This window comes from Macrotis lagotis, chromosome 5 (genome assembly GCF_037893015.1).
Source record: "Macrotis lagotis isolate mMagLag1 chromosome 5, bilby.v1.9.chrom.fasta, whole genome shotgun sequence".
NCBI classification, from domain to species: Eukaryota; Metazoa; Chordata; class Mammalia; order Peramelemorphia; family Peramelidae; genus Macrotis; species Macrotis lagotis.
The window spans coordinates 61807087-61833698 of NC_133662.1; positions in this window are offsets into that span (position 1 = coordinate 61807087).

Genomic DNA, 26612 nt, shown 5'->3' on the forward strand with positions numbered 1-26612 from the left:
GGTAAGCAGGAGCCACCAGGGCATGAACTCATTGAACCTAGGGAAGGGAGTAAAAAGAAAGAGAGAGAGAGAGAGAGAGAGAGAGAGAGAGAGAGAGAGAGAGAGACACTGCAGAGCTCTGTCCTCTGCCCTTGGAACAGGACTCTGGGTCTCTGACCAAATTCAGATCCTGATAGAAGTCTAGCCCCCCCCCAATAGAACAGCAGGGCCCCCTTCACATCAGCCCTGTGGCAGAGGGGGGCACATATTTTCATTCACAGACTAGGAGAGAGGACAGAGCCTCACATACACTGAAATCCTTGTGGGAGTGTCCTAAAACCTAAGGAAGCACCCCAAAACTAGGCTCAGGCTGGGAAAAAGATCAAGCAGAGAAACAAGAGGAAGACATTTGAGAAATATTTTCATATGAACCCAAGAAGGATCAAAATACTCAGTCTGATGATGAGGAAGCACAAGCTCCTGCATCTAAAGACTCCAAGAAAAACAGAAATGGGGCTCAGGCTATGACAGAGCTCAAAAAAGACTTTGAAAATCAAATGAGGGAGTTAGAAGAAAAACTGGGAAAAGAAAGGAGAGAGATGCAGGAAAAACATGAAAATGAAGTCAGCAGCCTAGTCAAGGAAATCTAAAAAAATGCTGAAGAAAATAGCATGCCAAAAACCAGTTTAGGTCAAATGGATGAAACAGTTCAAAAAGTTATGGAGGAGAGGACTACCGGCCAAGATGGCAGAGAGAAGACAGTCACAGTTCTAAAGTCTCCTGATCTCTTCTCCATCTATCACATGAAACAAACCTCTTAAAAGAAATCTGACCCACAAAACCCAGAAAGAAAAGCCAGGAGAAAGAACATCTACCCCAGTATTTGCCCCTGGCAGCAGCTTTGGCCGAATTCAGGCCAATGAGTCTCGGCTCAGAGGGAGGAGCAGCCCCGGATCAACCAGATTAACAGCTGAATTGGAACCAGGAGTCTGAGGGCCCGAAAGCTGGACCTGCTGGATCAGTGGTGGGGCTGGACGACAAGGGCTTGGGTCGGTGGGGGAGCAGAGGCACTGGTGTTGGTGCTGTCCTGCTGGAGCTTGAGGATGGGGCTGGGGGGAACAGTTCTGCTGCAGCAGAGCTGAAGAAACCATCCTGGGCTTTTTTGGTCTCATTGCAGCTCAGACCTCCTCCCAAACAAACAAATGCAAACTACTTCTGCCTCAGGCCCAGGTGTGTGAGCAGAAGAACCAGCTCAGCTGAGGAATGACCTCAGGCCAGGGTAAAGCCCACCATTGATTGAAGGCAAAAGAATTAAATAGCTCCAACTCCTCCCTTCAAGCAAAGGAAGAAGGCCTCAATCAAGGTCACAGACACTCCAGAGAAAGCAAGCAAAACCTCCTACTGGCCAGCCAGAGGAAATGTACTCAGTGACTAAAGCCTGAACAATCCCAAGCCCCAGTGAACCAGCCCGTCCCCCCCAACTCAAGGTCATAGCAAAATGAAGAAGGGTCAGTGAAAAGGTGGATCCATAGAAAAATTCCTGGAGAGAAAGACCCTAACTCAGAGAGACCTGGAACCTCTGAGGAGAATACAATCTGGTCCCCAGCACAGAAAGACTTCCTTGAAGAAATAAGGAAGGAGCTTAAAAATTTGAGAGAGACAATTAATACCTTGCCACAAGAAAACAAAACCTTAGAAAGTACAATTGGACAAATACAAAAGGAGAATAATTCTCTCAGATCCTCAAATGAGCAAATGCAAAAAGAAATTAATTCTCTCGAAACCTCAATTGGTCAAATGGAAAGCTCTTTCAAAAGTAGAACTGACCAATTGGAAAAGGATTTGCAAAAGGTTAATGAAGAAAACTCCTGCCCCACAAAAAGAATGGAGTCTACAGAAACTAATGATTCCATGAGACAACAAGAGTCAGTTAAGCAAAATCAAAAAATGGAAAAAATAGAAGCAAATGTAAAATACCTCATCAACAAAACCACTGACTTGGAGAATAGATCGAGGAGAGGCAACCTGAAAATTATAGGACTTCCTGAAAACATTGAAGAGAAAAAAAGCCTGGACTTAATATTACAGGATCTAGCAATGGAAAACTGCCCTGATATCATGGCATTGGAGGGCAAAGTAGTTATTGAAAGAGTACATCCATCCTCACCAGAAAAAGATCCTAAAATGAAAACACCAAGGAATGTTGTAGCCAAACTCCAGAACTATCAGATAAAAGAGAAAACCCTGCAAGCAACCAGAAAGAAACAATTTAAATATCAAGGAGCCACAGTAAGGATCATGCAGGACCTGGCTGCATCAAATTAAAGGGATCGAAGGGCCTGGAACAAGATATTTCAACAAGCAAGGGAGCTTGGAATGCAGCCAATAATCTACTTTCCTGCAAAGCTGAGCCTTCTCTTCCAGGGGAAAAAGATGGACATTTAAGGAAATGGAAGAATTCCAAAAATTTCTGATGAAAAGACCAGAGCTAAACAGAAAATTTGGACATCAAACAGGAGGTTCAAGAGACACATGAAAAGGTAAAAAAAATAAAGGGGGGGGGCGGTAAAAGGAAAAAAAATTGGAATCCAGTAAGTTGAAACTGGCTATATCCCAGCATGTGGGAAAAAAGATTCTCATAAATCTTGAGAATTGTAACTCTTTAACAGAGAGAATACACCTGGCCAGAAATTATGGACATTTATGACCTATCCATGAGACTGCTATCTGATGGGATGTAACTGGCTTTAACCCCATTTTGGAGAAAGAGTAATAACTCTCAGAAATTTTACTCTATTCAATAGAATATACTGAACGAGAAGGGACAGAGACTCAGAATTTTCTATGACTTATATAGAATGATCTAAAAAACACTACCTCCTCAAAAAAGGGGACAGGAAAGAGACTGGAGGAGGGAGGGGATTGAATGGGGTAAATCTCATTAAGCTAAGAGGCACAAAAAACCTATGGTAATAGAGGGGAAGAAGGGAGCAGATGAGAAATACCTGAATCGTTTTCTCATCAGACTTGGCTTAAAGTCAACCTACTCATACTCAGTTAACTTATAAAACATCTAACATTTCCAGTATTAAAAGGGGATAAAGGGAGGGGCGATGGAGAAAGGGAATGGGAGAGGGGGAAAAGGGGGAAATAACAAAAGGAAGGGAAGGGAAAAGGGAAAAAGGGAAAGGGGAAAGAAAGGGGAGGGTGTGATATAGGAGGGAAAACACACTGAAGGGGGTGTTATTCAGAAACAAAATACTGGGGAATATGGATAAAGGGGGGTGAAAGGGGGAAAAATACACCAGAGGGAAGATAGCATGGAGGGCAATAAAGAATTAGGAATCATAACCTTGAATGTGAATGGGATGAACTCTCCCTTAGAGCATAAGCTAATAGCAGAATGGATTAAAAATCACAATCCTACAATATGCTGCTTACAAGAAACTCATCTGAAGCAGAGAGATACATATAGAGTTAAGGTAAAAGGTTGGAGCAAAATATATTTTGCTTCAGCTGAAGTAAAAAAGCATGGGTAGCAATCCTTATCTCAGACAAAGCAGCAGCAAAAACACATAGCATTAAAAGAGACAAGGAAGGAAACTTTATCCTCATAAAAGGTACCATAGACAATAAAGTCATTTCAAGATTGAATATATATGCACCCAGTGAGACAGCACCCAAATTCTTAGAGGAGAATCTGAAAGAATTACAGGAAGACATATACAGCAAAACTCTACTAGTGGGAGACCTCAACCTCCTGCTATCAGATCTAGAGAAAGCAAATCATAAAATAAGCAAGAAAGAAGTTAAGGAGGTAAATAGATTGTTAGCAAAATTAGATATGGTAGACTTATGGAGGAAACTGAATGGGGATAGAAAGGAATATACCTTTTTCTCTGCAGTACAAGGAACTTATACAAAAATTGACCATGTACTAGGACATAAAAACCTAATGATCAAATGCAGAAAGGCAGAAATAGTGAATACATTTTTCTCAGATCACAATGCAATAAAAGTCATATGCAATACTGGGCCAAGGAGATATAGACCCAGAACAATTTGGAAACTGAATAACCTCATTTTAAAAAATGAGTGGACCAAAAAACAAATTATAGAAAGAATTAACCATTTTATCCTAGATAATGATAATAATGAAACAGCATACCAAAACCTATGGGATTCATTCAAAGCGACTCTCACGGAATATATAATATCTCTAAATGCTTATATGAATAAATTGGAGAAACAGGAAATCAATGAACTAAACATGGAACTAAAAAAATTAGAGAAAGAACAAATCAAAAACCCCCAATTTAATACCAAATTAGAAATTCTAAAAATTAAATGAGAAATTAATAAAATTGAAAGTAAAAAACTATTGAATTAATAAATAAAACCAAAAGTTGGTATGTTGAAAAAACAAATAAAATTGATAAACCTCTGGTCAATTTGAATAAAAAAAAGAAAGAAGAAAACCAAATTAGTAGTATCATAAATGAAAAAGTTGAACTCACCACCAATGAGGAGGAAATTAAAGTAATAATTTGTGAAATGGTTGAATATTCACAAAAATATAAGTTGCCCAGGTTAAATGCAGAAGAGAATAAATACCTAAGCAACCCTATCTCAGAAAAAGAAATTCAACAAGCCATTATTGAACACCCTAAAAAAAATCTCCAGGGCCTGATGGATTCACAAATGAATTCTACAAAAAATTTAAGGAATAATTGCTTCCAATCCTATATAAACTCTTTGGAAAAATAGGGAAAGATGGAACCCTGCCTAACTCTTTCTATGAAACCAATATGGTACTGTTACCTAAACCAGGAAGAGTTAAAACCGGGAAAGAACATTATAGACCTATTTCCCTGATGAATATAGATGCTAAATTCTTAAATAAAATCTTAGCAAAATGATTACAACAAGTCATCACTAGGATAATACATTATGATCAAGTAGGATTTATTCCCGGAATGCAGGGTTGGTTCAATATTAGGAAAACTGTTAGTATACTCAATCATATCAACAACAAACCTATCAGAAATCATATGATCATATCAACAGATGCTAAAAAAACTTTTGACAAGATACAGCATCCATTCCTATTAAAAACACTAGAGAGTGTAGGAATAAATGGACTGTTAATTAAAATAATTAGCAGTATCTATTTGAAACCATCAACAAGCATTATATTCAATGGGGGGAGGCTAGAGGCATTCCCAATAAGATCTGGGGTGAAACAAGGATGCCCATTATCACCACTACTATTCAATATTGTATTATAATTGTTAGCATCAGCAATTAGAGAAGAAAAAGAAATTGAAGGAATTAGAATTGGGAAGGAAGAGACAAAACTCTCACTCTTTGAAGATGACATGATGGTCTAACTAGAGAATCCCAAGAAATCATCCAAAAAACTAATGGAAACAATTAGCAATTTTAGCAAAGTTTCAGGTTATTAAATAAACCCTCATAAATCCTCAACTTTTCTATATATGTCTAGCAAGATACAGCAGGAAGAGCTAGAAAGAGAAATCCCATTCAAAGTAACCTCAGACAATATAAAATATTTGGTAGTCTATTTGCCAAGACAGCTCAGAATCCTTTTGAAAACAATTATAAAACACTTCTCACACAATTTAAATCAGATTTAAATAACTGGGCAAATATCAACTGCTCATGGACAGGTAGAGCTAATATAATAAAAATGACAATTCTACCAAAATTAAACTATCTGTTTAGTGCCCTACCAATTAAAATTCCAAAAGATTACTTTAATGAGTTAGACAAAATTGTAAGTAAATTCATATGGAGAAATAAAAAGTCAAGAATTGCCAGGAGCTTAATGAAAAAAAGTGCAAAAGAAGGTGGCTTAGTCCTACCTGATCTAGAATTATATTATAAAGCATCAGTCATCAAAACTGTTTGGTACTGGCTAAGAAATAGAGTGGTGGACCAGTGGAATAGACTAGGTGTAAAAGCAGGAGATGATTATAGTAATCTGCTGTTTGATAAACCCAAAGAGTCCAACCTTTGGGATAAATACTCCCTCTTTGATAAAAATTGATGGGATAATTGGAAGTTAGTATGGAAGATTAGACCAACACCTCACACCCTTTACCAAGATAAGATCCAAATGCTTACAGGACCTAGACATAAAAAGCAATACTATAAGCAAATTAGAAGATCAAGGACTAGTCTCCCTGTAAGACCTATGGAAAGGGGAGCAGTTTATGACTAAGGAAGAGTTGGAGAACATTACCAAAAACCAATTAGATGATTTCGATTACATTAAATTAAAAAGCTTTTGCACAGATAAAACCAATGTAACCAAGATCAAAAGAAATGTAGTAAATTGGGAAACAACCTTTACACCTAATGATTCTGACAAAGTACTCATTTCTAAAATATACAGAGAACTGAGTCATATTTTTAAAACAAAAATTCATTCCCCAATTGACAAATGGTCTCTGAGGTACCACCTCACACCTCTCAGATTGGCCAATATGACCAGGAAGGACAATGATCATTGTTAGAAGGATTGTGGGAAATCTGGGACACTATTACACTGTTGGTTGAGCTGTGAACTCATCCAACCCTTCTGGAGAGCTATTTGGAACTATGCCCAAAGGGCATACCCTTTGACCCAGCAATACCACTACTGGGTCTATACCCTGAAGAGATGATGAAAAAGGGGAGAAACATTACTTGTGCAAACATATTTATAGCAGCCCTGTTTGTGGTGGCAAAGAATTGGAAATCCAGTAAATGTCCTTCAATTGGGGAATGGCTTAGCAAACTGTGGCATATGTATGTCATGGAACACTATTGTTCTATTAGAAACCAGGAGGGATGGGATTTCAGGGAAGCCTGGACGGATTTGCATGAAATGATGCTGACTGAGATGAGCAGAACCAGAAAAACACTGTCCACCCTAACAGCAACATGGGAGTGATGTTCAGCTGTGTAGGACTTGCTCATTCCTTCAATTCAACAATCGGGAACAATTTTGGGCTGTCTGCAAAAGACAGTGCCATTTCTATCCAGATAAGGAGCTGTGGAGTTTTAACAAAGTGCAAGGACTATTCCCTTTAATTTAGAAAAAAAAAACATATCTTATTGTCTGATCTTATTACCTCTTAGACTTCTCTTCTCCTCATTAAGGATATGATTTCTCTCTCATCACACCCAAATTGGATCAAGGTACAACATGGAAACAAAGTCAAGACTGACAGATTTCTTTCTGTGGGGGGGGGGTGGGGGTGGGGGGAGGGAAGCATGATTGGGGGGAAAATTGTAAAACTCAAATAATAATATCGTTAATAAAAATATATCTAAAAAAGTTATGGAGGAGAAGAATGCTCTAAAATTGGCCAGATGGAAGAAGAGATAAGAAACCTCTCTGAGGAGAACAAATCCTTCAGACAAAGAATGGAACTCAGGGAGATTGATGAATTTATGAGAAACCAGGACTCATTACTTCAAAACCAAAAAAAAATGAAAAATTAGAAGAAAATGTAAAACATCTCATTGAAAAAACTAACATGGAAAACAGACTTAGGAAAGATAGGAAAGATAATTTAAAAAATTTTGGAATACCTGAAAGTCATGATCAGGAAAAGAGCCTTGAAATCATTTTCAAAGAATTACTGCAGGAAAATTGCCCTGATATTCTAGAAGCAGAGGGCCAAATAGAAATGGAGAAAATCCACCGATCCCCCCAAGAAAGAGATCCCAAAAAACCAACCCCTAGGAATATTATAGCCAAGTTCCAGAACTCCCAAGTCAAAGAGATAATATTACAAGCATCCAGAAGGACAGTTCAAATATCGTGGAGCTGCAGTCAGGATCACACAGGAGAGGATGGAGTCAGAGTGAAAGGAGAGAGAAAATATAGTACTTGGTAGTAGAGAAATAGGAAAGGAAGGAGTTGCCATCAGCAATGGCAATGGTGGAAAAATATGGAAGTAACTTTTGTGATGGACTTACCATAAAGAATGTGATCCACCTGTGACAGTTGTTGGTGTTGGAACAAAGGATGAAGCACATTTATTATTATTATTATTATTATTATTATTATTATTATTATTATTATTGTTGTTGTTGTTGTTGTTGTTTAGGGGGTGCAGGGCAAATGGGGCTGGGTGGTCTGCCTGGAGCCACATAGCAGGGTGATCTTTGGGTGTCTGAGGCTGGAATTGGACATGGGTGCTCCGGCTTCAAGGGCCAATGCTCTGTCTGCCACCTGGTCACGCTTACTATTATTACTATTTTATTTTATTTTGGGTATTTTTTTTCTTTTTTTTTGGTTTTTGCAGGGCATTGGGGTTGGGGTGACTTGCATGACACACAGCTGGGTGATTGTCGGGTGTATGGGGCCGGATATGGGCTCGGTTGCTCCTGGCTCCAGGGCTGGTGCTCCATCCATTGTGCCACCTGGCCATACCTACAATTATTACTATTTTTTTATTTTAATTTTTTTCTCTCCCCTTTACTTTATCGCTCAAGTGAGTCTATATTTTGTGTGTGGGGGTATTCTGTTTACTCTTAAACAAGAATATTTTATTAATGTATAAAAACATTATTTGTACAAAAAGAGAATAAATAAATAAAAAAAAATTATCCTTCAATGAATTCTAATCACAGGGCATAATGAGATGAATCTTCAAATTAGACAATTGGGCTCTATAAGGAACAAACACAGTCTCAACCAGTTTTAAGTAAATTGAACACAGAAAACACATAAACAAAATTAATTGGAAGGGAGAGTGGAGAACTCCCCCATAGAACCATGGAAGACTATCAGGTCAGCAATCTTTTCATTGTCTGGCTAACTATTGACCTTTCTTCAGACTTTTCCATCTCTGTCATACATGAATATTGGGAAATTTCTTCCTCTCTCTCTTTTCATTTTCAACTTCCTTTTCTGTCTTTTCTTTTCCCATTTAATGGTAAACAAGTTAAAGGTAGGAATTCTCATATTTGTATCTTCAGTGTAGCATAGTGCTTTATAAAATATGTTTATTGACTGAATGAATAACTGTAAATTGGTATTTAATCTGTTTTTAAGTTTCATGCAACTTTGGAATTTGAGGTTTCCCGAACTTCACTGGACTGCCTCAGCTTCCTTTTCCTATTCCTGATTCTATGTATGGTCTCAAAATATCAGCACATGGACCAATTTTGTGGCTTTTAAAGAATCCCTATGATAAGTTGCTTAGGTACCCTGTTATCTCCCTGTCTTTGCAAATAATTCCTGGTATAGTGGTGGTGGTTCCCTCAACTGTGACTTTTATAAGCCATGGCCAAGATTCTATTAGATTCAGACTTTGCATATCACTAATAATTGTTTCCCCCTTCAAATACCCCTGACCAGAGAACTTCTCACCTTTTGACTATAGTCTTACTCTCTTATGCATTCCTGAATGGGATGGAGGAAATTACAGGTGTCAGTTTTCATTTTATTGATCATAACTTTATCTGATTTTTTTTCATTTTTGCTACTGAGTTTCTTTGGGGATCTTGATTTCTTGTAAACACTTCACAACTCCATCTTGAATAAGTCATTCATTAAATATTTTACTAAGCACCTATCATGTGTCAGGTACTATAATAAGTGCTAGCAATGAAAAGAAAGACTTTTGCCTTTGCCAAGTTTAAAGATCTTTTGAAAATATTTTGTCTATTCCCTATGGTTCTTATAAAGATCCAGTGCCAAACCAGGATATGAATAAGTGGTAAAATGATGAGAAATTTCCTGGCCAGAAATCTTAGCGGTATTAACAGTCAAAGACCTATAATCTTCTGGGAAGAACAAAATTATAGCAGAGGTCACAGTAATGCCCTGTATCAATTCATTCAGATGACTATATTCTTCTATTTCTTTGGTTAAAACCACAAGTTTATAACTGATATTTTTACCACGAAAAGTGATGAGTGTTGATGAATTTCCAGAGTAGAGTGGGTACTTTCTCACAAGCAACACCTTGAAAAGACTAATTAAATTTAACTGCTACCATACATTGCAAATAAGTTATTTCCTTCATTTTTGTAAATGATTCAAGAGTTCTATTGGACAGTCCCTGTCTTCGAAGAACTCATAGTGGAAACAACCTTTAAAAACAAGCAAAGCTAAAAAGCAGAAGGTGGGGTCATGTTAAAGACAGATAGTCAAATTAGAGATGAGGAAGTAGAAGTATTGGGCACCTTCCTTAAGTGGAGGATCTCGGAGGAAATCTCTGATATCTATCTCTACCCTCTTCTAGCAGAAGAAAAAAGGAGTCTCAGAATCAAGGAGTACTAAAGTAGAAGGACTGTTAGAGTTTATTGAATTTTGCTTGAAGATGAATTACTAGAGACAATGATAAGGCACAAATCAGCTTGTATGAGACAGAAGATTAATTCATTCCTTTATTATAACTTAATTGTTAGAAAGACTTTTTTGTTTGTTTCCCAGTCATCAACTGTAAATCAATTCTAAACTTTCCTCTGTAAATTCTACCCACTGCTTCTGGTTCTCCTTTTTGGGACCAAAACAAACCAAATCCTCTTCCACTTGACAGTCCTTCGAGTACTTTAAGAAGGATATAATTTGCCTCTTTTCTAGCTTAAATGTCACTAGTTCTATCAACTGGATTTAGGATCAAGATCCTTTATCATTCTGGTTATTTTCTTTAATTTATATTCCAATTCATCTTTACATTGTAACCCCACGAATTGAACTGTAGTACGAAAAGGGCAGAGTACAGAGGGTCTATACCATCTAATTCCTGGGATTTATGACTCTAATCAGTGATGACCATTATTGCATAAACTTTTTTTGACTGTCACATCATATTGCTAACTTTATTTTGGGCTTATAGCCCACTAAAACCTCCATATATCTTTTAAACAATCTGTTATTTAGCTATACACCCACCCCACCTTTATTACATCCTCTAGATGTTTATGTTTATGGATAATATTGTGCCGATAATCTCTATGCTTTGTATTCTCAATGAACTCAGTGTCTACACAAATTACAGAATTGGAAGAATCTACACAGGAAAAAGTAAGAAAGAATGAATTAATGAAGGCTTTCTGTAGTCCAGACAATGACACACAAAAAAGTAATCCATGGTACACATATATGTTCACAAGTACTATTAATGATCATTAAGCTGAGGCCTGAATTGAATGAGATGTTATTGAATTATTTTGTCCAATTATATGCCAATAAATTAAACAAGTGAAATGGAAGAATATTTTTTAAATTGCCTAGATTTAAATAAGATTAAATAGAATATCTTAATAAACTTTTAGAAAAAGAAATTGAAGAGGCCACAAATAAACTTCCTAAGAGAAAAGCAACAGAACCAGAAGGCTTTACAAGTGAATTCTATCAAACATTTAAAGATCAACCAATTTCAATATTAAATGAATTATTGAGAATAATAGGTAAGAAGAAATTCTACTCAACTCCCTTCATGAAATAAATATGATACTGATATTAAACCAGATATAATAAAATAATAACAAAAAAATTTAGACCAATTCCATCAATGACTATGGAAGCAAAAATACTAAATATTAGCTGAAAAATTACAGCAATATATTACAAAGATTATGCATTATGATCAATTTTTATGAATTTTTAATAGGAAATCAGGAATGGTATAACATAAGGAAAATTGTTAACACAATTGATTACATAAATAATATTTTTTTCAAAAAATCATAAGATTTTATCAGTAGATAAAAAGTAGGAAATGCTTTTGATAAAATTTCAACATTCATTTCTCTGAAAAATACTTGAAAGTATTGTTATAAGTGTGTTTTATTAAACTTATCAAAAGACTTTATCTAAAACCATCAACAAACATTATTTGTAATGGAATATATTAGAAACCTCAGTAAGATCAGATGTGAAACAAAGTTGCCCATCATCACTAATATTTTTTTAACCATAAGAGAAGAAAAAGAAATTGAAAGAATCAGAATAGGGAATGGGGTAATAAAACTGTCTTTTTTTGCAGGTGATATGATGATATTACTGGAAATTTCCAAAGACTCAAATAAAAAGTTAGTTGAAAAAATTGATTATTTTAACAAAATGGCAAGATGTAAAAATAAATCCACATAAATCATCAGCATTCTTATATTTCACAAAACTCTGCAACAAGAGATAGTAAAATTACTTCTTTTGGAGTAATACCTGGGAGAGTACCTGCCAAACCAAATCCAGGAAATAAACAAAATTATAAACAAAAAGTCATATGTAAATAAAATCAGATTTAAATAATTGGAGAAATATTCATTGCTCATTCCTGGGCAGGGTCAATATAATAAAAATGAAAATTTGAAGAAAATTAATTAATATAGTCAGCACCATTTCCATTAAGTTACCAAAAGACTGAATAAAAAAATCACAAAATTTATTTGAAAAAAAAGCAAAAAATCAAGAATATTAAAGAAAGTAAAGAAAAATGAAAGGAAACAGGAAGGAGATTTAGCAACACCAGATCTTAAACTGTTTTTTAACCCAACATGATTAAAACTATCTTGTACTATTTAAGAATTCAAGAGGTAGATCAATGGATTAGAGCAAACATATAATTTACATAAACAAATGCATATAATTACTTAGCATTTGACAAGTGTTAAGACTTAAGATTGTTGACAAAACCTGAAAGCAATTTGACAGAAACTGGAAAACGAGCAATATCTCATTTCATTTACCAAGATAAGCTGAAAATAGCCCATATAGAGAGGCAGCTGGGTGGTATAGTGAATAAAACACCAGCCCTGGAGTCAGGAGGACCTGAGTTCAAATCCAGGGTCAGACACAATACTCAGCTGTGTAGTCTTAGGCAAGTCACTTAACCCCATTGCCTTGCAAAATAAAAAAAAAGAAAATTAAAAAAAAAGAAAAAATTAAAATTAAAATGACCTAGATGTAAAGAGATTTTACAAGAAAATTAAAAAGAACATGGAATATATTATTTATCATACTTAGGCAAACAGTTTTTCAATATACAAGAAATAGCAGGTAAAATTAGGTGTAAAACTGGATAATTTCAATTACATTAAATTCAAAGATTTTGTATAAATAAAACAAATATAGCCAAGAACAGAAGAAAAGCAAAAAAATGGGGGGAAGGAATTATAGATGGTTAAACACATTAAAGGTTTCTTCTACACTATATAAAGATCTTTGTCAAATTTGTAAAAATATGAACCATTCCCAATTGATAAATGGTCAAAGGATATGAACAGCTAGTTTTCCAATGAAGAAATCAGAACAATTTATAGTCCTATAAAATATTCTAAATCATTATTGATTAGAGAAATGCAAGTTAAAACAACCTGGTGATATCATTTTACACCTACAAGATTGGTTAAAATATCTGAAGGGGGAAAGTGATAAATTTTGGAAGGGATGTGGAAAAAATTGGAATATCAATTTATTGTGGGCAGAATTGTGAATTGATACAAACATTTTGAAGAGTAAGCTGTAATTATGACCAAATATTAAACTACCTCTGACTCAGCAATAACACAACTTGTTCTGTTTCCAAAGATGATTGGGGTAAAAGGAAGAGTCTGTATATTTTTAAATGCTTATAATAGCTCTCTTTGTAATAGCAAGGAACTGGAAAGTTCAGGGATGTCCATCAAGCAGGGAATGGCTGAAAAAGTTGTAGTATATGAAAAGATTTATATTAAATAATGAAGAATGGAATGAACAGATCAAAGAAAACATTTTAAACAGTAGCAGCCATAATTTTTTAGAAAAACTTTGAGCAAATTGATTATTTTTTCTATTATAAATGCCCAAATATACAAATGAAGAGAGACACTATATCTAGAGAAAGAATGGATAGATATATTAAATTATATATGTACACATACACATATATATATGTACATATACACATATATACATATATATATATATATATATATATATATATATATTCTGTGTAACTATTTTAAACTTACGCACATTTCAATTTTTGTCTAATGATAGCCATCTCTAGGTGTGGGGGAAGAGAGGGAAGGAAAAAAATGGAAAAAAAGTAATTTATATGATAATTTTGTTGTATATTGGAAAAGAATAGAAAGTTGGATGCAGTAGATTTGCAGTTTCATTTGCAATATTTTTTATTGTATTGTTATTGAAATATGCAGTTTATTCCATGAATTGAAAATAAGATAAATATCAAAAGAGGGAATAAGTTAACTGAATAACATTTGAGTAATTGCAAAATGTTCCCAAGGATCTCGTCTCCCTTGAACAACAACAAAAAATATTTTTAATAGTTCCCTAGTGATTCTTTTTTTGACCAAGAAGTCATAGAAGCCTGCAAGTTCTTTATTATCAATTTATAATATGCAGTCAGATACAGTAAATATGACTAGTTTTTGCTGAACTGCTTTTATCCCCCTTTCTCCTTCATGCTTTTGTTACAATGAGTATGGAAAAGAATATATGTACAAATAAAGATAGAAAATAATATATATGAAAAATACCACAAAATCAAATTTAATGATCAAAAGAGCCATGCAAAAATACATAAAGGATGAAAATCAACAGTATATTATAAATATCTGATATAAAAGAAATGGTATTAATCAGAAAGTGTACAATAAGTAAGTGAGTTAAGTTTGCCAAATAGAGACTTAAAGAGATAGTAGATAACTCAACTATTGAATAAATAATCATGAAATATTAAGAGACCTAAAAGAAAGGCTGCAGGGGTGGCTAGGTGGTGCAGTGGATAAAGCAACAGCCCTGGAGTCAGGAGTACCTGAGTTCAAATCCGGTCTCAGACATTTAATAATTACCTAGCTGTGTGGCCTTGGGCAAGCCACTTAACCCCATTTGCCTTACAAAAAAAAAGCCTAAAAAAAAAAAGAAAAGAAAGGCTGCAAAAGCATTAGATCTATTTATACTGAATGTTTTATGCAAAGCAGGAAGAAAAATGACATAAGATAAAATGGCAAAGTTAGGATATGTTTCATTGGTGGATAGAGAAACCAGATTGATAAGATCTTTCACCTATTTTCAAATTGAATTAATACATTATAGCAGAAATGATTAGCAAGTCTATTACACCCAGTTAATTCCACTTGACCATATTGTATGGTTTTTCTCACTACAGAGTCTTCTCACCAAGACAAAAGACATTGAAAATATTTTTATTTCTTTTCATTTCTTGTGCTAAAGATAGGGTACCAAAACAGGGTGTATATATGAGTACAATTATGGGCTTTTTTCTGTTTTGTAAGCTTAGAAAATTACCAACTAAAGACCTATCCTTATAATTTCTGGGCAAGGCAAAATTACAGCAAAGGTCACAATAATGTCCAGTATCAGTTCATTTAGATGACTCTACTCTTTTATCCATTTGGTTAACACCATAATCTTACATTTATAACTGATGTTTTCACTCCAAAAATGATGAATGTTGATGAGTTCCCAGTGAACAACAGGGTTTTTCCCACAAATGACACCTTGGAAGACTGGTTACATTGAAATGCTACCACATACCACAGATGATATTGTGTGTGAAAATTTTTCATTTTTAAACATCCACTTGAAAATTCTATAGTTGCAAAAAAAATCCATCATTTGGGCTTTTCAAATGAGATGAAATAAAATTCCTGGAGCTCAGCTTGCCTCCTCTCTTACAAAATTGGACTTAGAAAAACTTGAGTCATCAGAAAAACTTGAGTCAGGAAAAAAGATTCTTCTTCAGACACTTAAATCTTTCGATCAAATCACTTAATCTTTCAATGTCAGTTTCTTCATTTTTTAAACTGGGGGTAATAATATGACACTAATTTTATAAGGTGTCTGTGAGGCTAAAATGACCCAATATGCAAAGTCTTTTGCAAACCTTAAAAACTTATGTAAGTGCTAGCTATTATTGTGTTAGTGTTGGGCTTTTTTAGAGCCAAAATGGAATAGCAATTCTGTGCAACATCCTGCGACTGGTAGATAGGCAAAAACCTAAGAGATATTGGTTATCCAAAAGTTAGTGCTTGTCTCCACTTGGAGACAATAGTTACACCCTGGAAAAATATATCTATTTCCTTTTTATCAAATCATAGTTGGTGAGTCTAATACTCAAAGGTCCAATGGAAAAGATCACCCTCAAAACTGTTAGGACCAAATATGGGGAAATTTCTTCAGAGTATTTTCTAAAGAAAGGTACCTAATGATATAAAGAAACAGTATAGGAATAAAAAGTAAAATTCTTCAAAAACCTAGAAAATCATGGATAAGTCTATGAAATATGACTATATAAACCTATTTCAGTCTCTAATAATATCTAGTACTATATCTAGATGAAGGGATATACCTCCCAAAGTAAATATTTTGGGCTTCCTTGCTTGATATGTACCCTTTTGATGATCTTGGGGAAAGTGTAACTTTCTTTGTCTAGTCTTTGACAATACTGTTTTCAAAGGAGAAGAATGATGAAAAGCCTATAAATATGATTATATGTTACTTTGGAATGTTTTTGCCCAGGTCTGTCACTTCCTTTGTTGAAAAGTCATGTTGTGGATAGTCTCTCCACCAAAACAAATATAATTTATAATCTTAAAAAGTTGTTAGAAGACACTGAGAAGTTAAGAAATTTGTCCATGATCAAACAGTCAGTGTTTTTAAAACACATTGTGTCAACTATATGGTACAATGGATAGAATGCTGGGACTAAAGGAGGGAAGACTCATTGTTATGAATTCAAATCTTAGGAAGGCCTCCAACACTTACCAGCTGTGTGACTCTATGTAAGTCACTTAAGCATGGTTACCTGAATTTCCTCATCTGTAAAATGAACTTGAGAAGGAAATGGCAAACCATTTTAGTATCTTTACCAAAAAACCCCAAACTCTCAAGAGCTGAATATTACTGAGAATGACTGAGATAAGGTCTAACTGATTCCTAGTCTGGTGTATTGTCATTTGGTAAATGCTGTTTCTCACCCCATATTTAGATGTATCTTTTTATTTGAATTATAAAGATTTCATTTATTTTGAGTTTTACAACTTTTCCCCTAACCTTACTTCCCTCCCTCCATCCCCCATAGAAGGCAATTTGCCAGTCTTCCCATTGTTTCCATGGTATACATTGATCCCAATTGAATGTGATGAGAGAGAAATCATATCCTTTAGGAAGAAACATAAAGTATAACAGATAGCAAGATCAAATAAAAAGATATCAGTTTTTTTCTAAATTAAAGGTAATAGTCCTTGCTCTTTGTTCAAACTCCACAGCTCTTTCTCTGGATACAGATGGTATTCTCCATCAAAGACAGCCCCAAATTGTCCCTGATTGTTGCACTGATGGAATTAGTAAGTCCATCAAGGTTGACCATCCCCTCCATGTTGCTGCTGGGGTGTACAGTGTTTTTCTGGTTTTGCTCATCTCATTCAGCATCAGTTCATACAAATCCCTCCAGGCTTCCCTGAATTCCTATCCCTCCTGGTTTCTAACAGAACAGTAGTGTTCTAAAACATACATATACCACAGTTTGCTAAGCCATTCCCCAATTGAAGGACATTTACTTGATTTCCAATTCTTTGCCCCCACAAACAGGGTTGCTATGAATATTTTTGTACAAGTGGTGTTTTTACCCTTTTTCTTGATATTTAGATGCATCTTTATGAATTAAATATTTTAAATACTTTATATCATTAAATATTTCAATATTACATGCTGAAATTTAAACAATATTTTTTTAAATCTTGAGTTCCAAATTCTCTTCCTCCCTCCCACTTCTAACGCTTCCTTATGAAGGCAAGAATATCAATATATTGTTTATACAGGTGAAGTAATGCAAAATATATTTCCATATTAAACTTATTGAAAAAGAAAGCAGAGGGGGTAGCTAGGTGGCACAGTGGATAGAGCCCCTGCCCTGGAGTCAGGAGTACCTGGGTTCAAATCCAGTCTCAGACACTTAATAATTACCTAGCTGTGTGGCCTTGGGCAAGCCACTTAACCACATTTGCCTTGCAAAAAACAAACCTTTAAAAAAGAAAACAGACAAAAATCAAAACATGAAAAAGTTTTAAAAATTGTGCTTTCATCTGTTTTCTAGAGATCATCACTGCTCTTTCTTGAGGCAGATAGTACTTTTTATTATGAACCCTTTGGAATTGTTTTTGATCATTTTCTTAATCAAAGTAATGAAGTCTTTTACAATTGATCATCCTTATAATATAGCTGTTACTATATACAGTATTCTCCTGGTTCTCTCACATTACTTTGCATTAGTTCATATCTTTCCAGATTTTTCTGAAATCATTTGATTTATAATTTCTTATACGAAACTTATATTTCATCATGTTACTATGCAGATATTCCCCAATTGATTAACATTTCCTCAGTTTTCAATTCTTTGATACCAGAAATTTTTTTTCAACAAATAGGTTCCTTTTCATTAATTTCTTTGGGATGCAGGCTCAAATGCTATGCAGAATTGTATAATTCTTTGAGCATAGTTCCAAATAGTTCTCCAGAATGGTTGTAATAATTCACAATTTCACCAATGTGTATTGTTAGGTTCAACTAATTTTTAGTTGATTCAATTGATTTCTCTAAGTATACAATCTAAGTATACAATCAAATTACTTGCAAAAAGTTATAGTTGTTTCCCCACTGCCACTTTTTCATTTTTTCAATTTCTTTTTCTTGTCTTATTGCTATACTTAGCATTTTGAATATTATATTGAATGATAACAGGGATAATGGACATCCTTGTTTCACCCCTGATCTTTTTGGAAAGGTTTTAGTTTTATTGCCAATGCAGATGATGCTAGCTCTTGGTTTTAAATAGATGCAACTTAAATAGACTCCATGTGTTCCCATATTTTCCAGTATTTTTTATTTTTGTTTTTTTTGTTTATTTTTGTTTTTTGCAAGTCAATGGGGTTAAGTGACTTTCCCAGGATCATACAGCTAGGTAATTATTAAGTGTTAAAGGTCACATTTGAAATTAGCTCCTCCTGATTCCAGGGCTGACACTCTATCCATTGCACCACCCAGCTTCTCTTCAGTATTTTTTAAATACAAATGGGTATTGTATTTTGTCAAAGGTTTTTTTCTGTATCTATTAATATAATCTTAAAATTTTTGTTGGTTTTGTTATGAATATGGTCTTATATTGATTGCTTTTCTAATATTGAACTAGTGCTGAAATCCTATTAAATCCTTAGTTCATTGAGTTATGTTGGGATAATTTCCTATTAAGTATTTTACTTAAAATTTGGGTATATATGTTTATTAAGGATATTGGCAACATTTTTCGTTCTCTATTTTTCTTTTCTCTAATTTCCTAGGACTCCTTTGTCTTTTATTTTTCCAAATAGTTAAAACAGTTTTGGAATTCATTGTTCTTTAAATGTTTGGTAGAATTCATTTGTGAATCCATCTGGTCCTGGAGATTTGTTTTTTTGTAGGAAACTCATTGATGACTTGTTCAATTTCTTTTTTCCAAGGTGGAGTTATTTAAGTATTTGATTTCATCTTTTGAAAATCTTAACAGTTTATATTTTTATTAATATTCATCCTTTAGGTGCAGGTAGGTGATGCCCTGGAGTCAGGAGTACCAGAGTACAAATCCAGACTCAGACACAAAATACTTACCTAGCTGTGTGACCTTCTGCAAGTCACTTTAACCACACTGACTTGCAAAAATCTAAAAAAAAACTCCATTAATATTAATCAATTTCATCTAGATTGTCAGTTTACTGGCTTATAATTAGGGAAAATAATTCCTAATAGTTGCTTCAATGTCATATTTATTGCTAACATTTAACCCTTTTAATTTCTGAGACAAGTTATTTGGTTTTCTTAATTATTTTTAAACAAATTAACTGATAGCATATCTGTTTTTCTTTTTTCATAAAACTAACTTCTAGTTTTATTTATTCAATTTGTATTTTCAATTTCATTAATATCTTCACTGAACTTCAGGATTTCCATTTAGATGTTTAATTGGGGATTTAATTTTTTTTTCTTTTTCAAGTTTTTTTTTTTAGTTGCATGCCCAGTTCACTGATCTACCCTTTCTTTTATTGATGTACCCATGTAGAGATATAAATTTTTCACAAAACATAGCTTTGGCTGCATTTCACCAATTTTGGAATGTTGTTTCATTATTCTCATTCTTTTTAATGAAATTAATGATTGATTCTATAATTTTCATCTTTGATGTATTCATTTCATATGATTAACTTCTTTGGTTTCCAATTATTTTTAATATATTTTTGATATTTAATTTTATTTTTCCAATTGAATGCTATGAAAGTTTTTGAGCATTCACCCACTTGCATATTTATGTTACACATATTTCTACCACCCACCCCTCAGCAGCAGTCTAGTAAAAGTTGTACATATTCATTTATGTTTAATATGTTCATAGACAGTTATTTTGTGTATGAGTGAGGATAAGGGAAAAGAAAGAAAACCATGGGATAGGAAGGAAAAACATAAAGAAAGTTTTTAAAAAGTGAGCATTCCATTCAGATTTTGTGGGGTTTTTTCCAATTTTATTTTCTCCTGAATGTGCAGGTGTTGTCTATAACAAGTCTCTCAGAGTTATCCTAGATCTATCTCTTAACTGTTAAGAGGAGCTGCTTCCATCAATGTTCATTTCACAATGATGTAATTATTGAGTACAATGTTCTCTTAGTTCTGCTCCCTTTGTTCAACAGTTCATGTAATTCTTTTCATGCTTATATGTTTATAGAATAATAGTACTCCTTAACTTTTCTCTGTTTCTATGCTTATGTTTCTATAGTACTCCATAACATCATATACCATAACTTGTTCAGTTATTTGCCAATTGCTGGGCATCCCCTCAATTTCAAATCCTTTGCCACTACAAAAAGAGCTGCTATAAATATTTTTGAATGTATAATTTTCCCATTTGTTCTTTTCTTTTGAATATAGGCTTTTGTCAGTTTATAACACCACCAATAGTGTATTAATGTTCCAATCTTCCCAAATCTTCTCCCACATTGATGATTTTTCCTTGTTAGTCAACTTAGTCAATCTGATAGATGTAGTAGATGTAGGGTAGTGTAGGTATACACTAGTATAGGAGAATTAAATCTCCAAATACACAACTCAAAAGATGCATAAAAAGATAAATGAAAAGGGGAAGGACAAAACAAAACAAATGGTAGTCAAGACAATCAAATTGTTTACAACCCTAAATGGTAAGATATAATGCTTAAAATGCTTGAGAATTGTACTTAGGATAATTAAAAAGTTGAATATAATTGAAGAGATTGGACTTAGAGGATATGGATGTAGTTGGATCTTGTCTCTCCAAAATGACATCACTTTGTTTGAGACAAAAAGCCATAATGAAAAGCAGGAATTTTTACTCTAAAGTGTCTTAGTTTCCTTTGACCTACTATAATTCTGCTGTGCTCACAAAGCTTAACACTTTCTCTGATGAGGACATCAGAAACTGGGCAGTCTTGAGTCAGTGTCTCCCAGAACTCAGTCAGTGGTAAAGTTCTTAAGTGAGACCTTCAGAGCATCCCAGTACTTAGAGCCTTTTGATATTCTTCTAGTTAATTAAATTAGGGTTGGCCTAAATCCATACTTTACTTAAGAAAGGGTTAAGTACACTGTGTGGTGGTGGTGGGGAGGATAGGAGAAAAGATGCTTGGGGGGGCAGCTAGGTGGCATAGTGGATAAAGCACCCGCCCTGGAGTCAGGAGTACCTGTGTCTCAAACACTTAATAATTACCTAGCTGCTTGGCCTTTGGCAAGCCACTTAACTCCATTTGCCTTGCAAAACCCTAAAAAAAAAAAGATGCTTGGGGGGAGGGGTACAAATAGTTCATGAAATGATTTGGCTTTGGATTATACTTTGGTCCATGAAGACTGTGTGTCCTTGGAGAGTATTTGAAAAGGGAGTAAGTTAAAAATGATTGTAATAAATGATTCCTCCTCAATCTATTTTCATTTTTCAGTTGTTTCTCCAACGAAATATTTTTACATTTTCTTCTATTTTTCATTTTTGACTATGTATGTTTTATTCTTAATATCTTACCAAGTCATTAGCTTCTACTTCCTCAATTTTAATTTTTAAGGAATTATTTTCTTTACTGATCTTTTTTACTTCTTTTACCATTTGGTCAATTTCATTTTAAGGTGTTATATTTTCAGTATTTTTGTTCCTCTTTTTCACAAGGTGATAATTCTTTTTTATGATTATCTTTTCTTTTCTTTAGCTAATTTTCTTCTACCATTCTTATTTGATTTGGAAAAATCAATTTTTGCTCATCCTGAAATTTTTATTGGGGTTGCGTCCAATTCACTTTTTCTTTGAGTTTTTCTCTACTTGTGGCTATTTTGGCTTCATTGTCTTTTGATTTTGTGTCTTGATCTACCCTGTCACTATGGCAGGTTCCTATGGTCAGGTTTTTTTGTTATTTCCTCAATTATTCATCTTATATCTTCATTTTAAATGTTTTTTTAAAGTAGCTCTTTGTGCCCATTGTGGGAAATGGAAAAGGCACTGTCTTCAGATTTTTTAACACTCCTGTTTTAGAACTAGTACAAGGGTTTTGGAAGTTTTCAATACATCTAGGATGGTATGATTTGGGGAAGGATGTGATCCCTGCTCTCCTGCTCTACACTCTTGTCCTTAGCATGAAAGGTCCCTAGTCCCTTAGAAGTACAATTCGTATCTCCCCAGGGGCCCTGATCCTTTGAGACCAGAAATGATACTGTTCCTCTGAGTCCCTATCTTTTTTTGTCCAAGAGTGATACTTCCCTAAGGGATTCTGCTCCCTATTGACTGAAAGTGTCCCTCCTCATCCTTGAATTATGATCTAAAAATGTGTATAGGCAATGGAGTTGCCAAACAGTTGCCTCTCAGAACACTCACTCTTTTGATCAAGTTCTTTCTCTGTCCTTTAGTTATGAACCAGAAATGAATATGTGTCTATGCATTTCCCCCTTCTTCTCTGCTTGTTGAAATTCTGACCCATTTCAATACTTAACTTTTCTATCAATAAAAACAAAAATTTAAAACAAAACAAAATAAATGAACAAACACCAAAAAAGAAACCTTTTTAGAATTCTCCAGCTGGTCATGGTCTCCTTTTTCTCTGAACTTTTTAATTTTTTTTCATTTTTCAGTATTACATCATAATTGGATCTCAGCAATAGATGGTTCTGATATTTGAATAAAGTTCCCCTTTATAGTATCTCTGAGAAGTAGTCACCTATGTTCCAATTAAAGATATCCATGAATGAGGAATTTATTGCTCCTGAGACAAATACATTCTATTTTTAGACAGCTCTAATTATTAGGAACGTTTTCTTTGCATCACATTAAAATCTCTTTACAACTCCTATCATTTTCTCCATCAAATACTTGAAAACAACTACCATTATGCCTCTCCTCCACTCAAATCATTTTCTGTTTGAGTTAAAAATTTTAGTTTGTTCAAGTAATATTCATATCTATCTCTCCACCAATCTTATTGCTTTGTACTCAGCTTATCATTTCCCTTACAAAAATATAGCCCCGTCACAGAATAAAGTGGATCAAATGTAATTCAATCAGGGAAGAATGCAGGAGTCTTGTTGCCATTCTCATTTGAAACACTTCTTTTAATGAATCCTAATATAAAAATAGCTTTCCTGATTACCATGCTATGCTGTTGATTTAGTCCAAAAAGTTCTTGAAATCTTAAAAACATTTCTATAAGACATTTTCATAAGCAATTTTATGTATTTTATCAACTTTTTTATATAACAGTAGTTTTCTGGTATATCTTTACTCCTATTTAATACTTTTCCCAGTAGCAACAGCAATTTGAGCAAAGTCAAAAAACATAGGAACTATATTTGACAGAAAATTCAGCATTTTGCATTGGTAGTCTTCAAACTTTCTCCTGAAAGGGGAAAATACATTTCATGACCATTTTTAGTATTATCTTTAGTAGGACCATTTTAGTGTTATCTTAATTTTACATTACTGCAATACTTTTGTATACTATTATCCTATTTCTGATTTTTTCCCTTTGAAACAAATCATACAGGTATGCCTATATTTCTCTAAACTACTTGCATTCATCATTTCTTAGGGAAAAATAATTTTCCATTGCCTTCATTTGTCAATTTGGTCAGTCATTTTCCATAATGACCATATCATGGTCATTTGTTTTATTTGCAATTTTTGCTACAGCCAAAGCAATTTTTCCTATACCAAAAGTTTTGTGATATTCTTGCCTTTAACCTCCTTTGAGTCTGTACCCAGAACTAGATTTTGTGAATCAAAAATATGGAGTTTAGTGACTGCTACTGTATAATTCCAAATTGTTTTCTAGAAGGCCTGAACTCCTAAGCCTTTTTCAGTGCTGTAGTTAAGTAACATCTTTCCCATTCTGCAATTGGGGTGTTGATTTTTAGAAGCTAATTTATCCACAGAAAATATCTTGTCAGATTCCTAACAGTATTCTAACTTGTTGTTATCTTCTGGTTTATCACGTTTTTCATCCAACATGATTTCTATTGTTGTTTACTTCAGTTTGTTGAACATTTTTGAACATATCAGGGTTGAGGAACCTCCAGCTGTTAGGTCATATAAGGTCCACTGTCCAGCAATGCCATGGCAACCACAAGTGGCACTTGAAATTTAATAAATCTAGGAGCATTTTAGGGATGAGTTAAATGTTTGATTGAATATAGCAGACAAATGATATTATAAATATTCAAATGGCCTTTGGTAGAAAAAAGATTCCTTAATCCTGATCTATTTATTTATCAATAAAAATGTTCAAAAAAATAATTAAAACCAGTTTTCTGCTGCTCTCTATGAGAGAATTTCCTTTATATTAATGTTTAATTTTACATTAATGATTATTAGCTATTATTATATTCATCAAATAATATGAAGATTTAGTCCACATGATCACCAAATTGATGTGAATTTGAAAAATGTCTTACAGAGATATAGATATCCAGTGTCTATGGTATTCCCTTGAACCACCTATCTTCTAATAACCTATTGCTAGCAAATTAATAGCAGCTTTACTGAATGTTATTTTACATAATATTCTACATAGATCACAATGCGTTCCATTAAATAGTAACCATTTATACTTTTGCTGAATCTGTTGAATGAAAGTAATAATGAAGAGTTACAGTATGACTTCTTAATGTTACTATCTTTCCCTATTTATATCATTAAATAATATAGAAAAACGAATGAGTTTTTGAACTTTTGAACTTTAAGAAGGTTTTGATTAATGTTTATATATTCCAATAAATATAATTTGAAACCATTATTTCCTTTCCAAACTCCTCCTTGTCCTTCTGCTCCTTCTTCTTCCTTACCCCCTCCTACTTATTCCCTTCCTCTTTTCCCTTCCTTTTCTCTTCCTTTTCTCTCTCTTAATATTATAATTTACTGAATCAGTCATTCATTCTTTAAGGACTTCGAATTATAACTTTTAAAAAAAAATCCTTGAAATCCATTTCATGAAATGAGAGAGATGTCTGTACTAATTAATTAAAATACTTTATCATGCCAACAAGGTCCTGTATAAATATACTGATGTAGATAGAATAGGATTCTAGAATATGCAGCAAGGGTACCTTCTAACACATTGCTAAAGGGAGACATTCTATAGATGGGGATTTTAGGAGAGCTCTTTCTGGTTTAAACTCTTCCTTGTCTTCATTCTACAGTGCCCTTTTCCACTTTTTGGGACCTTCAATGCTTTGAAGGTTCGAGAGGATGATTGAATTTCTAATTTTTCTTCTATGTCTTAACATTATCTCAGGATCAATGTATAGTAATATCCCCATAATAAACTAAGGACAGATTGGACTTGGAGTTCTATAACAAGCATTGCAAAGAAAATAACCATACTTCAGGAAAATATCTTAAATACTGTACAAGTTGGAGAAAGGGATTTCTGATAACTGGAAGTTTTTAGTCTTTGCTAAATGTACTCTTTTTTTTTTTGCAAGGAAATGTGTGCAAGGTCACACAACTATGTGATTATTAAGTTTCTGAGCTTAGATTTGAACTCTGGTCCTCTTGACTTCAGGGTCAGTGCTCTGCACCATCTAGCTGCCCTACACTGTACTACCACACTGCCCTGCACTGTACCACCTAGCTGCCCTTAAATGTACTCTTTAAAACTGAGACTATTTTCCTCAAGCCTCTGTATTTGTGTAAAAGTTTATCACAGACTTTCCAGGTAGTTATGATGGTGGTGGTGGTGATAGTGGTGGTGGTGGTTCTGTACTGTAAAACCATCCCATTACCTCTCATGACAGTTTAGGGTAGGTAGATCTCTTTAGAGCTTTAGAAGACAGGTATAGCCAATCTAGATCTGGGATTTCATCTCATCTATTAAAGTGAAAAATTGGAATAAAGACACGTGGAGTTTGTAGTTATTCAAATGTCGTGTCCCAAAAGTCTTAGTTTATTTTTAAGCTTGTTAGAACTCAAAACTTTTATTGAATCTTATTTAAGTTCATTAGGGGGAAAAAAAGGCTTTAAACTGCACTAATACTTTTGGGACACTATGTATGTATGTATGTACTGATCACCTACTCATAAGTTCCTGGAATACAGGACCTATTTCATAAT